Below are 13,939 nucleotides of genomic sequence, written 5' to 3' on the forward strand. Positions count from 1 at the left end.
CCTCTAGATAAAGAATTTAATGACTGAAAATCATTTGATAAACACTGATTGGACATATCCCTATTTTAACTGGTTTCAGACCAAAGGACAATCCTTTTCTAGCCTAAGTTCTCCATTTTTAGGCTTTTCCAAGTGATTGTTTTCAAGAAGGGTACATGTTTCTGAGTCCTTGCATATCTGAGATGTCTTTTTGTTATTTCACAAGTTAATTAGGCTGGGTATAATAGCAATAACTTACAAACTTTGGTTCTCAAAATTCTATATAAATACTCTATTTTCTTCTAAATTTAGGCTTTCAGAATAAAAGCCAAAGAACAACCAATTTTTTTTTTTTTTAGGTATTGGTTTCTTTGCTTAGATGCTTGTGAAAGTTTTTTCTTAACTTTATGAACTAAAATTCTTGCCAGGATATATTCTATGTGTGCTTTTGTGCATTGACTTGTCTGGAACACAATGATTTTTTTCAATATGGGTCTTACTTCTGCTCAAGAATTTTTCCTGTTATATCTTTGGGGGGAGGATGAGATTATTTATTTATTTATTTATTTATTTATTTATTTATTTATTTAAATTCCTGTATAGTTAACATATAGTGTAATATTAGTTTCATGTGTGCAAAATAGTAATTCAACACTTCCATACATCACCCGGTGCTCATCACAACAAGTGCACTCCTTAATCCCCATTCCCTATTTAACCCATTCCCCCACTCACCTCCCCTCTGGTAACCATCAGTTTGTTCTCTATAGTTAAGAATCTGTTTCTTCATTTCTCTCCCTCTCTCTCTCTCTCTCTTTCTCTCTCTCTCCCTTTTTCTGTTGTATCTTTGTTTTTTTCCATTAGTTTAAGTGTCTTCTTCAAGAATACCAGTTATCCACGTATTTATTCTCTGCTCTTTAACATCCATATGTTTTGTATTCTATTGAGGAAGCCAACACTTCCAGTTGAAATCTTCCAGTTTCTGGACCCTCCAGTAAATCACTTCAGAGATACGCTCTTCCTTTGGGTCTTCTAGATACTCTTTCTTCCCTTGTAGTAAAGTCTTTTTCACACACTTCATGTGGTTTTTACCTCTTCCTTATTTATCTTTGAACAAGTTGAAATCTATTCATATTTGGTGTTTATCAAAACACAGAGAAGTTAAAGCATTCTTGGCTCCACTCCATTTATTAGATGTGCACAGCATCTGGCCTAACCCCTAACCTAAACCCATCATGGATTCTCAAAAATTAATTCCCAGCATGCACCATTACTGGGGTTTAGTTCATGGTGGTTTTTGTTTGTTTGTGATCCAACCTAAACCTAAAGAGCTTTACCCTTCAGAAATTTTCCCCTGAAAATGCAACATACCTCCACCAGTCCTCCAACTCAGCCAAAGCTGACCTCATTTTCTCAGGATCCAAATTGTTTTCTGAGAATTTTAATTTGTGGGATATAGAATGATGTGAAAATACTCTCAGCCTCACAAAACACACATGAGTAAAAGCCCACCTGCTTGGTTGTATTGATAATGAACAAGACAGTGGAGGGAACACAATACCTTCACTCCCCCATTTCAAAAGGTTTTTTGTGTCATGTAGTAAAGCCAACTCAGTGTGCCATAGAAAGAGACTGGGGTAGATTTGTCTCAATCTTGCTTTATAATTAGTAAAGATTCTTCCCCAATTTTGAGACTATCCTGCTCATTGTTTTTATTTTTGTGTTTAAATTATCATATTTTTTCTTTGTCTTTACAGGCACTTTGGTAGGAAATTTGAGAAAGACTTCCCCAGGGACTTTTAGCCAGGCTCCATTTTTACCTGGAATTCCTATAGCTTCTTCTTCTTTTTTTTTTTTTTTTAAGATTTTATTTATTTATTTGACAGAGAGTGACACAGCTAGAGAGGGACCACAAGCAGGGGGAGTGGGAGAGGGAGAAGCAGGCTTCCCGCCGAGCAGGGAGCCCGATGCGGGGCTCGATCCCAGGACCCTGGGATCATGACCTGAGCCGAAGGCAGATGCTTAACGACTGAGCCACCCAGTCGCCCCTAGAATTCCTATAGCTTCTTAATGAATAATTAAAACATATCTGGGGAGGATATTCAGGAAGTAAATCAATGCTAGAGATTGTTCATTAAAGATATGAAATCTGGGTATCTCAATATGAAAAGAGAGAAATATTATTTTCAGGAGCGAAATAAAATTCTTAATAACTGACTAAGATTCCTTGCAGAAATGATGACAAAGAATGATACTCCCAAAATAAAAGGCTTATGCTGAGAGCTCAAGTTGCTCTCCACCCAAGCAGAATTAAGAGTACCATTCTGCAGATTTGGGATTCATGTCACCACATCAAGTCCTAGCTATAATGCAGGCAATAACGTTTCATAAAAAAGAACACCATGTGGCGGCCTTGCTAATCTTCTGGATGAGAATCAGTTGTAAGTTGGCAACACGCATTGACGTGCCTTGGACTAAAAGGAGTTCTTAACATGACACTGCAGTTTTTAGGGCTATTCAGAGATAAGAGCTATATGGTCAAATATAGCGTGGAATATGGGCAACTGTAAAACAATTTAATATTAAGCACTTAAGTAAAATGAAATTTTTTTAATTTAAGATAGTTCAAACAAAAGCCTACAGGTAATTGGAGACCACAGTTAGTAGTTGATATCTTTTCGAGTGGGATGTGAGAACAGTACTGCTAGATGAGGGTCCGCTTAAGGTTGAGTCTTGTCATCTTTTTTTAAAAGAATTTAAGTTCTTTAGTTTTAATGAAAGAACTTTATTAAAGGAATGGATAGATGGCTCATTCTGGGAGCTGAAACTGTCTCCACCAAGAATAAAATGTTCCCCCATGAGAAATCTGAGCTCTCCATGGCTAGTGCCCTAAATAAAGGAGGCCCAATCACTTTTCTGAGGTCAATGTTAATATCCCCAAACTTCCAAGCATTGAACAGCTCCACGTTCTTCACTAGCCAAATGAGCAGAATTTAACAAGAAAGGGCTTGCCTTCACTATGCTAAAGAAAGGCTTAAACTACAGCCTGCTTAAATCTAATCTCCCAAGTAAGAAGTACCATAAAGCAAGACAGGAACAGGGAGACAGAAAGGGGATAGAAACTGAGTAGCTGAGACTGGGATGGGATCAGGAGGTGGGCAAAATATTTTTAAAAGCAGAGCCTTGGTACTCTGGCAACACATAACAGGGAAACATCTTGTTTGTACTAGTCTGTCCTGTCCTCCCAATAGGAGGGGCCCTGCTAATCCTTGGATAAATTTATTTTAGAGCTGAAAGAGAATTTAGAGATTATCTAGTCCAGTCCCCTCACTTGAGGACACTTAGGCCCCAAAGCATTAAAAGACTTGCTGGGCTTATGTGGTAAATACGTTGCAGAAATGGAATTATAACCCCAAACCTCCTATGTTCATTGTGATGTTCCTTCCACAACAACACCAACTCCTCATAGCACTTCTTGTGGGAATTCTAAGGGAGGCAGTATATTACAGTGGAAAGAGAAGTATATCAACTATAAGTTCTGAGTTCTAGTCTTTGGTCTCCTAGTTTGAATGACAGAACCCTAGAAGTCAAGACTTCAAGTAGTTCAACCTGCCACCCAAAGCAAGAAGCCCCTAGGTAATATCCATGAACAACTGGACAGTCAGACTCTTGTGACCACTTCTTCAAGGGCAGGTATCTCACTACCTTAGTGAGAGCTGATATGTCTCAATGACCTGAAATCTGCTTCTCTAAAATTTCTATTCTGATCTCCAAGAAGGGGCTTTCATCTCTTCTACATGATAATACTGCTCATTTAGCTCAACAAACAGTCACTCAAAGCCCATACATGCTAAATTCTGGAGCTATAAACTTAACATTAAGGAATGCATAATCTAGTCAGGAAGATAATCCTTAATTACTATTAAATATGATAATGCATGCCTACCAGTGCCAGGCACATCTAAACACTCAAAAAATATTAGAAATTATTCTTACTATTATATAGCTCTTCCATTGTCTTGTGTTCAGACTGAGTGTCCACTTTCTTCAAGCATGCAGCATAGAATGTGGCCTGTAGATCAGGGATCAGCAAGCTCTTTTTTCTGGGAAGGGGCAGATGGTAAATATTATAGATTGTGTAAGCCATATATCAATGTCACAATTACTCAACTCTGCATTTCTAAGACAAAAGCAGCCATAGAGAATATGTAAATGAATGGGTGTGGATGCGTTCCAAGAAAACTTGGCCCATAAAAACAGAGGGCTGGCTGGATTTGACCCCCAGGCCATAGTTTGCTAACCTCTGCTTTGCTATCAGGGGCGCCTGGGTGGTTCAGTCCACTCCAGCAATTGTCAAGCTTTGCCCATGAATACATAGTTTTCAATTAGCTTTTTAGTGCCTCATTTTAAAATATGAACAGCTAACCAAGGATCACCAGGCATTTCAGGAAAACCACCAATCAATATTTAAGACAGAGACCAATATAAACATGCAAAAAGAAGAAGCAGAAGCAGCAGAAGCAGCAGAAAAGAAGAAGAAGGAGGAGAAGGAGAATGAGAAGAAGGAAAAGGAGGAGAAGGAGAAGGAGGAGAAGAAGAAAGAAGAAGAAGAAGAAGAAAGAAGAAGAAGAAGAAGAAGAAGAAGAAGAAGAAGAAGAAGAAGAAGAAGAAGGTGACGAAGAAGAGGAAGAAGAAGAAGAAGAAGAAGAAGAAGAAGAAGAAGAAGAAGAAGAAGAAGAAGAAGAAGAAGAAGAAAGGGGAGGAGGAAGGAGGCAGAGGAAGAGGGGGAGAGGGAAAGGGGAAGAGGAGGGGGGGAGGAGAGGGAGAAGGAGAAGGAAAAGCCACCACTGCCTGAAGAACTGGAAATAATACAAGGAATTTAAAAAGAAACCCTTCCCCCAAAATCTATAAGTAATATCTTCAGAGAGTTTGTTTAACCTATTAGATTCACTAAGCAGGAATAAGATGCCATGAACAAAAGGAATATTTAGATATTCAGAGAATAAAAAAAAAGAAAACAGTAAATAGAAAGATTGAAAGATAAAATTGAAGAAGTTTTCCAGAAAGCAGACCAAAAGAAAAAAAATGAGAATATTAATAAAGAAGATCTAATATTTAACTAATAGGAATTCCAAAAAGAAAGAATAGAGATAACAGAAGAGAGGACATTATCTAAGAAATAACACCGGCAATTTTCCTAGAACTGAAGGAAACTAAATTCCCTATTGAAATGGTCCCTGAGAGCTCAACACAATATGCACGCCCCTTGGCACATTATAGCCCAAATGTTAGAAGTTACTCAGACAACTCACTGTTTTTGAGCTGGGCTAGGTACTGGTCCAGCAACAAACAGGAAAGACACAATCCCTGACTTTGGAAGTTTAAAGGCTAATGGTGGGTCAGCTTTCCTCATATATCCTCCAAAAGATTCTCCTCTAAAAGATACATTTTCCCCCAGACTACAAAGTGTTTTGTTCTTAGTAAATCCTAAGCCTGGTCCAGATGATTAACTTACCCCATCGTGACCAATAGACTCACTCCTAGCCCCAAGTGGCTGGTAGAAATTTAACTTCCCTACCCAAGGAGGTTCTCCCTTACCCCTCTTTTCTGAAACAGGTTTTTGTAAATATTTATTCTTTCTTGCTACAGTCCATCTTGACAACCGACCTTCCCACAGAGTTGGTATATAGTAGAAACCATGACAACAACAACAAGCATGATGTACATCTGCTGTCTCAAATTCTTTCTGGAAAGAATCGGGATCTTAACAAACCAGTGAAGATAAACAGATATATAACATTCAGTTTAGCACTCTACTGGTCTTTTTCACACATTAATTCTCTTTACAACCCCATTTAATCCTCTTTACAACTTTGTGATGTAGATACTCTTGGCCATTTATGTACAAAGTTCAAAGGGGTTAAATAACTTACCCAGGGGCCCACAGATAGGGAATGGTACTGTTGGAGTCACCTGCAGGTCCTCTGGCCCAAATTCCAAATTCTTCCTTCCACCGTACAGATTTAATTGCACAATGAAAGCCCCTATTTGACTCCCCTCACACATAACACACAGAAAAAACCCAGCTTGTGTAAAGCAACATCTACCACAAATCACCTCCAAAATTAATCATTAGCAATCATGAATCACAAATTAATCTCTGAATTGGCACAACACAACACTTGGTACTGCCAGGAAGCATGTATGAGGTACCAAGCAGCATGTACCTAATCTGAGAAAGACAGCAAACTGTAACAGAAAGCTCAATCATTTGATGGGTCAGAGACCAGCCATAATTCTGTCTCATATTTGGTCAGATTATATAACCTCCCTGGACTGACTGATCCTTACCTATGAAATGAGAGATTGAGACTAGATGTTGCTAATTCCCTTCCAGCTGTAACATGACCTCTGAAAACATAAGACTTTAGTCCTTATTTAACTATACTTGATTAAGTAAGTAATGAACATGAAAAATTGTTTAAACTCACTAGTAATCAAAAACATAAATTAAATCAAGAGGCCAATTTACCTATCAAATTATCAAATATTTTTAACTTTTAATATTTCTTTAATATCCAAGAAATAAAATCCAAGAGGGACAGTTAGAAATAGAGATATGAAAATGTCACTATCCACAATCCTGAGTCAAATATAACTACCGTTCACATTTGTATGTCCTTCAGAAGCAACATCATGTTATTCTTTTGGTTTAATAACCATTTTACAGGGCGCCTGGGTGGCTCAGTTGTTAAGCGTCTGTCTTTGGCTCAGGTCATGATCTCAGGGTCGTGGGATAGAGTCCCACATCGGGCTCCCTGCTCAGTGGGAAGCCTGCTTCTCCCTCTCCCACTCCCCTTGCTTGTGTTCCCTCTCTTGCTGTGTCTCTGTCAAATAAATAAAATCTTTAAGAAAAAAAATAACCAATTTATTCCACAAAATGTATTGCAGATATCTTCCCATTTCAATACAGAGCTACATCATCCTTTTATGGGGCTGTATCATCATTTATGTAGCCAGTTCCCTAGTACTGGACATGATTTGTTGTTATTTTACTATTATAAACAGCACCAGGGTGAGCATCCTTGTAATATACAACTTGTTTGATTATCTCCTCAGCCTAAATTCCTATAAGTGGAATTTCTGGTATGCAAATATTTAAGACTTGTGGCAACGTTTGCCAAACTGTCTCCAGAAGTACATTTCACTCTCCTACCTGCCCCATATGAAATTGCCTATTTCCCATAGTTTCACCATCACGGGGTATAAGAATCTTAACTTTTGCCAAACTGACTGGGAAACCTGTTTAACTTTAAAGTCTTTGTTTTTTCGTGAGTTAAAACTTTCCATACATGGCTATCAAAATTTTTAATTATTTATTTATTTATGATGGTTATATCCTTTACCCGTTTTTCTGTTGGCATTTCATGGCTGGTGAGACGGTAATTACTGTGTCCCCATGGAATTTTTCACATAAGCAATAGTTGAAGGAAAAGAAGATTGTTTAACCTGAGGAAAAGACTCAGGTGAGATATGATTATAAACTATAAACATTTGAAGAACTGCCCTTGATACAGAAGCCCGTGTAGGGTGCAGAATGTGGACCGTCATTTATTAAGTGTTTAAATATGACAGCTGGGATTTATACAAACCAAATAGCCTGAGACAGGTCCCACGCTAGTTTGGGTGTCATTTGAAGGTGGTTTCCTATCAATCCCCCTTGTACATGGGTAGAGAAGGGATTCTAACCATCCTAACCCAAATTGCAGCAGGGGTCCAGGGCGCAGGACCCCAGCCCTGCACAGCTAGCCCAGAAAGTCAGGAACAAGTGGAAGTGAACTCTAGTTTTGAATGATTACCACAGTCATGAGATGTTAATCACAGCAGAACTGTGCTTGTCCCATCTCTTACTACAAACAGTATCACAGAACTGGGATATTGCAGGACAAATGAACCTTAACCACAGATTTTTACCAATATGTTTTCAGAGGCCTCGGGCCCTAGTTTCAAGAGGAAGTATACCCCTTTAGGTTGGAATTCATTTGCAAGTACAAGGATAATTTCACACTCTCAGATAATGGTAGACAACGCCATGCCTGGCTTCCCGCTCTAAGAACACCTACACAGAGTCCACTTGGAAGGCAGGCTGTGCAGTGATCTTCAAGACCTACTTGAGTTCTGGAGGCAGTATAATCACCCCAAAACCAGAATCCTCAAGCCAGGCTGGACCCAATATCCAAGGTAACATGGGAAGTAGGGAATTCAAATATGAATAGCTCTGTGTGACCTTCTGCCTGGACATCCGGGGTAAAGTCATCTACACGACAAGCTTTCCCACCATCAGTTGCCCACTGATGAATTCACTTTCCCACATGGGATTTCAGCCATGTTAGAAGCTACACTGGGAAGCTATACCGGTAGTCTTTTAAATCTGGTTAATATTCTATGGTCCATCACAGCCATGGTCAGCAGGCAAGTTGCAGAGTCTCATCATTCCAAAGCCAGTGGAAACACTCTAGAGTAAGTTGTCAATCACAAAAGAAATGAGGACACAAAGCTAGATCTGATCAGTTCCTCCCTTAGAGGACAATTCAAAAATTACCCAACAGCTGTAAGTGATCAAGGAGTCTAAGATAACTACAGCATAGACAAAGCATCACTCTAGTTTCAAGCATCCAGCATTTAAGTAGGAAAGAACTCCTCATGCTGCCTGGGTTCTTCCTCATACATGGGCACAGACTATGCTAGGATCCCAGCAGGTCTGATGAGCTGATATGGGCAGTGGTCATTCTATCTTTTTACTAGTAGCCATACACAAGGAGTCAAACTTGGACAGACATCCATACTAGCTTATTTTAAAAGGATCTGACAAGGCCCTTCAAAAACTGGGCACCTAAGGTATTAACATCCAAATAATAATAACATCCAAATAATAGCTAATGTGATTCTTTCTCATTTTTTTTTTTACTCCACTCTCCTCAACCAGAGATGATAGATCTACCCATGCCAGGATGGTTTATAGTCACTACAGCACTCCTACCACATAAGAAGTTTTCCCACACATGGAGTTTCTTTGGTTTGCAGGTGAACATGACATTTTTCCACCTTCCCATTTAAGAAATACTAACAGATTTGACTACTTGATGTTTTTAAATTCTGTAAATAAAATCATAGCCAAAATAAAAATGCAAACAACCAACTGGGAATAATATTTGCAGCAGAAATGAAAGATAAACAAATCATATCTTGGTTGTTTGAGAAGCTGATTGATAAGAAAAACACGAAGTTATAAAAGGCAATTAACCAAAGGGAAAATATAACTATCATAAAACACACACACATACATGCACTGACCATCAAAAATATTCAGACAAGGCACAACATTTTATTATTACTTGGCCTCTCAACAGAATGTTTTCAGTGATATTTCTCAAAGCCTCAGAACTATAATTTCCATGTCCCTGAGCATGACCATGGGAGCTTCTAAAGACCCCCAGGACAGCTAGAATTTAGAGCCAGAGTGTGCTCCTTTAGAAGGGATTAGTGACTGAGCAGCCACTGAAGTCCCTTGGAGACTCCTACCACCTCCCACTGCCCTAGACCACTATCTCCTTCACTTTGTCCTCTTGGGCCACCCTACGAGTAAGCTCACATGAGCCCCTCAGAATTCATAGTCCTACTGTGACACATCAGATTTATCAGCTTCATTTCACCACTGAATGCCCCCTATCTCTTTCTCTAGATTCTTTCATGATCAGCCTAGCAAGAGGGAAAAGAGTCAGGAGATCAGCCACTTCATACCTGAAAATATATTGGCCCTTTCATAAAGAAAAGTAAGTCAAACTGTATAGCAGAAAGCAGGCCCATAAGAAATTGGAACTATGTGAACTGGTTTACTAAGCATACAACTGAATTTAAATTACTAATTCACACAGTTTAAGAGACAATCGAGGAGCATAGAAGGTATATTGCTGGCCTAGGACCTATCCTGGCTTTCACACTTTTCACACGTTTTCAAAACACAGGAATCATTCACTAACTATTGACAGGAATTCCTGACATAGAACAGAGGGTTCACTAGAAAAGACAAATTTGTCCCTGACCTTTGATTGCTCTGTAAGCAGGTCATTGGATTCCCTGACTACTAGTTTAATTAAACCCCAGGCAGCTGAGAACCACTGAGGGAGATCTGACCCTTAGAAACAAGGAAAGAGGCCTGGAGATCAGAATGTGTTCCAAGAAGGTGTTTTTGACTCTAGATAGAATAAGTCATCAGAGATTAGAAATAAATGCCCACCCTAGGCAGGAATCTTAAAATTTCAGATTGCAGAAAACCTAAAAGGGTATCTTAAGATCCAAGTACCTATGCAATGCATGAATGGCCTCTACAGCATTCTGCACGGGTGAGTTTTGTACAGCTTCCTTCCATTTCCTAAGCTAAAATCTCCCTTCGTGTAAGTTTAACTTTAGACTTGGGAGGTGTTGCTCATGTCACTTGGAAATCAGTCCTGGTTGCTTCCATCTAATACGGGATTTGGGAAGGCAGGATGTTACTACTCTGAGACAGTGTAGGAAGTGAAAAGAACCTAATGAGTGGAACTCAACTTCATGCATCCCATCCCTCCTCCCTTCCTTCACTTCACCTCAGAGGAATGGGTTCTCTCCTCCAGTCAAAAGCTAATCTTTCCATCAGAACTCCACCCCAATGATTCCCAAACATTAAGGTGCATCAGAATTACCTGAAGAGCTTAATATAGATTTTGGGTTACCAAAGTTTCTGATCCAGTAGGTCTGGGTGTGACCCAAGAATCTGCATTTCTAAATTCCCAGGTAATGCTGATGCTGCTGGTCCAGGAACTGCATTTTAAGAACCACTGCTCTAGAACAGGGGTCAAAAGCCTTCTGTCAAGGGCTGAATAGTAAATAGGTTAGGTTTTGCAGGTCATATGGTCTCTTTTGCAGCTACTCAGCTCTGCTGTTACAGTGTGAAAGCTGCCAAAGACGATATGTAGGTAAATGGATATGGCTGTGTTCAAATAAAACTGCATTTACAAAAACAAGCCATAGACTGGCCTGCAGGCTGTCATTTACCAACCCTTGCTCTAGACTCTATTGCTGCTCCAAGTTCTACTCTCACCCCTCACTTTTACAGGCCAGTTTCTTGAACAAGTCAACAATCTTTGTTTCCACTTCCTCACTTCCCAATCATTCTGCAATCCTTGTAATCGGGCTTCTACCCACTCCACTGCACTGAAATTGATCTCAGCAAAATCATCAGGCCTGTCATATGAGAGTGGTCAATCCTTTTCATATGTACACTTTTTTCTTGCAATGACTCTGTTGACTTCTCCATCTCTCTTAGGACATCTTCTTCCATCAGCTTCTTTGACACCACTCTTTATAGCTCCTGTCATATTTCTTTTTCTGTTGCTTCTGAGTTTTCCTTTTCTCTGGCCAGGACCAGCTTCACGGAAGTAAGTCCAGTGCAATTGCATAAGTATGAATGTTCAGAAGGGCCCCTGCTTGGGATTTAATGTACTGCAGTCACTACCTTGAAATTCTTAATACTTTTCCCTTTGAATTTCTGCTTTGTAAGGGAAGTCCAGTGGGACAATGGAATATGCATTGGGCTTGGAGTCTCAGCTCATGTTCATCTTGCCTCACCTGCCTGGCCTCCCCTACTCACCTCCATCCCATGACTCTTGCCACTCTCTGACCCCTAGAAAGGGCCTGGCACAGTTCTAGGAGGATCAGGATTGGGTACACATTCTACTCCTGTGCCACACTAGCATGTGTGGCAAGCGATCAACTGGAGACTCAGTCTTGGTCCACAAACCTCTTGGTCGTCCCCCATCCAGGTGCTCAGTGTGTTGTGGTTTTTTTTTTTTTTAAGATTTTATTTATTTATTTGACAGAGAGATACAGCGAGAGAGAGAACACAAGCAGGGAGAGTGGGAGAGGGAGAAGCAGGCTTCCCGCCGAGCAGGGAGCCCGATGCGGGGCTCGATCCCAGGACCCCGGGACCATGCCCTAAGCCGAAGGCAGACGCTTAACGACTGAGCCACCCAGGCACCCCGGTGTGTTGTGGTTTAAAGTGCAGAGATTTAAACATCTTTGGGGGCCACCCATCTGCCATGAGTTAGGGCAGCAGACCATGAGTTAGGGAAATGACTGGCTGCCATGAGTTAGGGCAGGAGACCATGGTTAGAGGAAATGACTGGCTTCACATCCCCAAACCCATGTTTGCCCAGGGCTTGGTGTGGAAGTTCTATGTTGACAGAAGGTAAAACCTAGCAGCCTTCAGGTCCAAGCAAATAAGTATCCCATATCATGGGGCAGAGCCTACACTTGCCCTACAAGCATCCCGGGGCCCAAAAGTGTTCCTTCAGCCAGCTCAATGGGAGGATGGGATGTGGGAAGGAGAATCCTCTTCCTTTTTCATCCTTCCTGGGGTTGGCTTGAATTTGTCTCTTCTGTCCAGCTTGAGGCACCCTCCAGAAATGAGCCATGAAATATGAAATGTGTCATTTCAATAATTCCACATACTAGTTAAATACTCTGATACTTGCACTTAAAATTGGCATTGCTGAAAGAAGCCAGTCACAAAAGACCACATATTGTATGATTCCATTTATATGAAATATCCACAATAGACAAGACTATAGAGATAGAAAATAAATTAGTGGTTACCTAGGGCTGGGGGGAGGGGGGTTGGGAACTGCCAATTGGTGTGGGGGATTTCTTTCTGGGATGATGAAAATGTTCTAAAATTAGATTGTGGTAATGGTTACATAACTCCGCGAATATACTAAAAGCCACTGAACTGTGCACTTTAAATGGGTGAATTTACCGTATGCAAATTTGTCTCAATAAAGCTGTTAAAAAACTGGCATTGCACAATATAAAGATGAATGACAAAATTTACGTTAATAATTTAAAGTTTCAATTTGGGGGGCACCTGGATGGCTCGGTCGGTTAAGCATGGGCCTTTGGCTCAGGTCATGATCCCAGGGTTCTGGGATCGAGTCCCGCATTGGGCTCCTTGCTCAGTGGGAAGCCTGCTTCTCCCTCTCCCACTCCCCCTGCTTGTGTTCCCTCTCTCGCTGTGTCTCTCTCTGTCAAATAAATAAATCTTAAAAAAAAAAAAGTTTCGATTTTTCTTTATTGGAATGATATTAAATAGCAAATAAAAGCCACAATAATGTCAAAAGAGAGACCATAAAAGAAAGGAAAAGCTTTGTAATGTAACTATAATAGCACTTTTTTTCTCTGTTTTGAGCAATTGGTCCTGTATTTTCATTTACCTTGGCTCCACCTCTGACCTCTTAAGCTTTAGTGTTTCCCATGGTTTTACTCTAAGCCTTTTTTTTTCCTCACAATCTCCCCAGGCAGTCTCATTCAAGACCCAAATTTCAGCTACCATATGTTTCTTCATGATTCCCAAATCTTTATCTCCAGCCCAGAAAACTTAAGATACAAATATCCAAAGGCCCAGTAAATATCTCCACAGGCACTTATATCTCAACATATGTACACATGTACCCATAATCTGCTCCTTCTTTGCATTTCCTTTTCTGGTGAAGGACATTGCTATCCACAAAACTGCTCAAACCAGAAACACTGGAGTCCTCTTGTTATTTTTTTCTTGTTATTTCTTCTTGTTATTTCTCCCCACCCCCTTTCATTCAGTCATTCACTAAATTCTATAAATTTTAAAACCCCAAGTATCTTCTAATCTAGACCTTCTTTTTAATCTCCCCTGTTTCTGGGCTGGTTGCTACCTTCATCAAATCTTAGCTAGACTATTCAAATAGCTTTTGTACGAATCTTTTTTTCTTTAATCTCAACCACATAGAATTCATCATCTTCACTTTCTAAAATGCAAAGCTGAACGTGCCACTACCTGGCTCAAAATACAGATATGTGTCACCATAACCATGATAAAATGGAAATTCATCAT

At 40.0% G+C, this 13,939-nt stretch overlaps 1 long non-coding RNA gene across 1 annotated transcript in view; it reads right to left on the reverse strand.

The window, feature by feature from the left end:
* The window catches only part of LOC123849839 (uncharacterized), a 141,298-nt gene that overhangs the window by 98,530 nt on the left and 28,829 nt on the right, over window positions 1–13,939 (reverse strand). Inside the window, exon 2 of the long non-coding RNA XR_008506761.2 lies at window positions 3,976–4,082. This is a non-coding gene — a long non-coding RNA (uncharacterized LOC123849839). The remainder of the gene's footprint in view (window positions 1–3,975; window positions 4,083–13,939) is intronic.

Source organism: Mirounga angustirostris, unplaced genomic scaffold (assembly GCF_029215605.1).
Source record: "Mirounga angustirostris isolate CCGP_5_RB_7025 unplaced genomic scaffold, mMirAng1.0.hap1 SCAF_15, whole genome shotgun sequence".
Lineage (NCBI taxonomy): Eukaryota > Metazoa > Chordata > Mammalia > Carnivora > Phocidae > Mirounga > Mirounga angustirostris.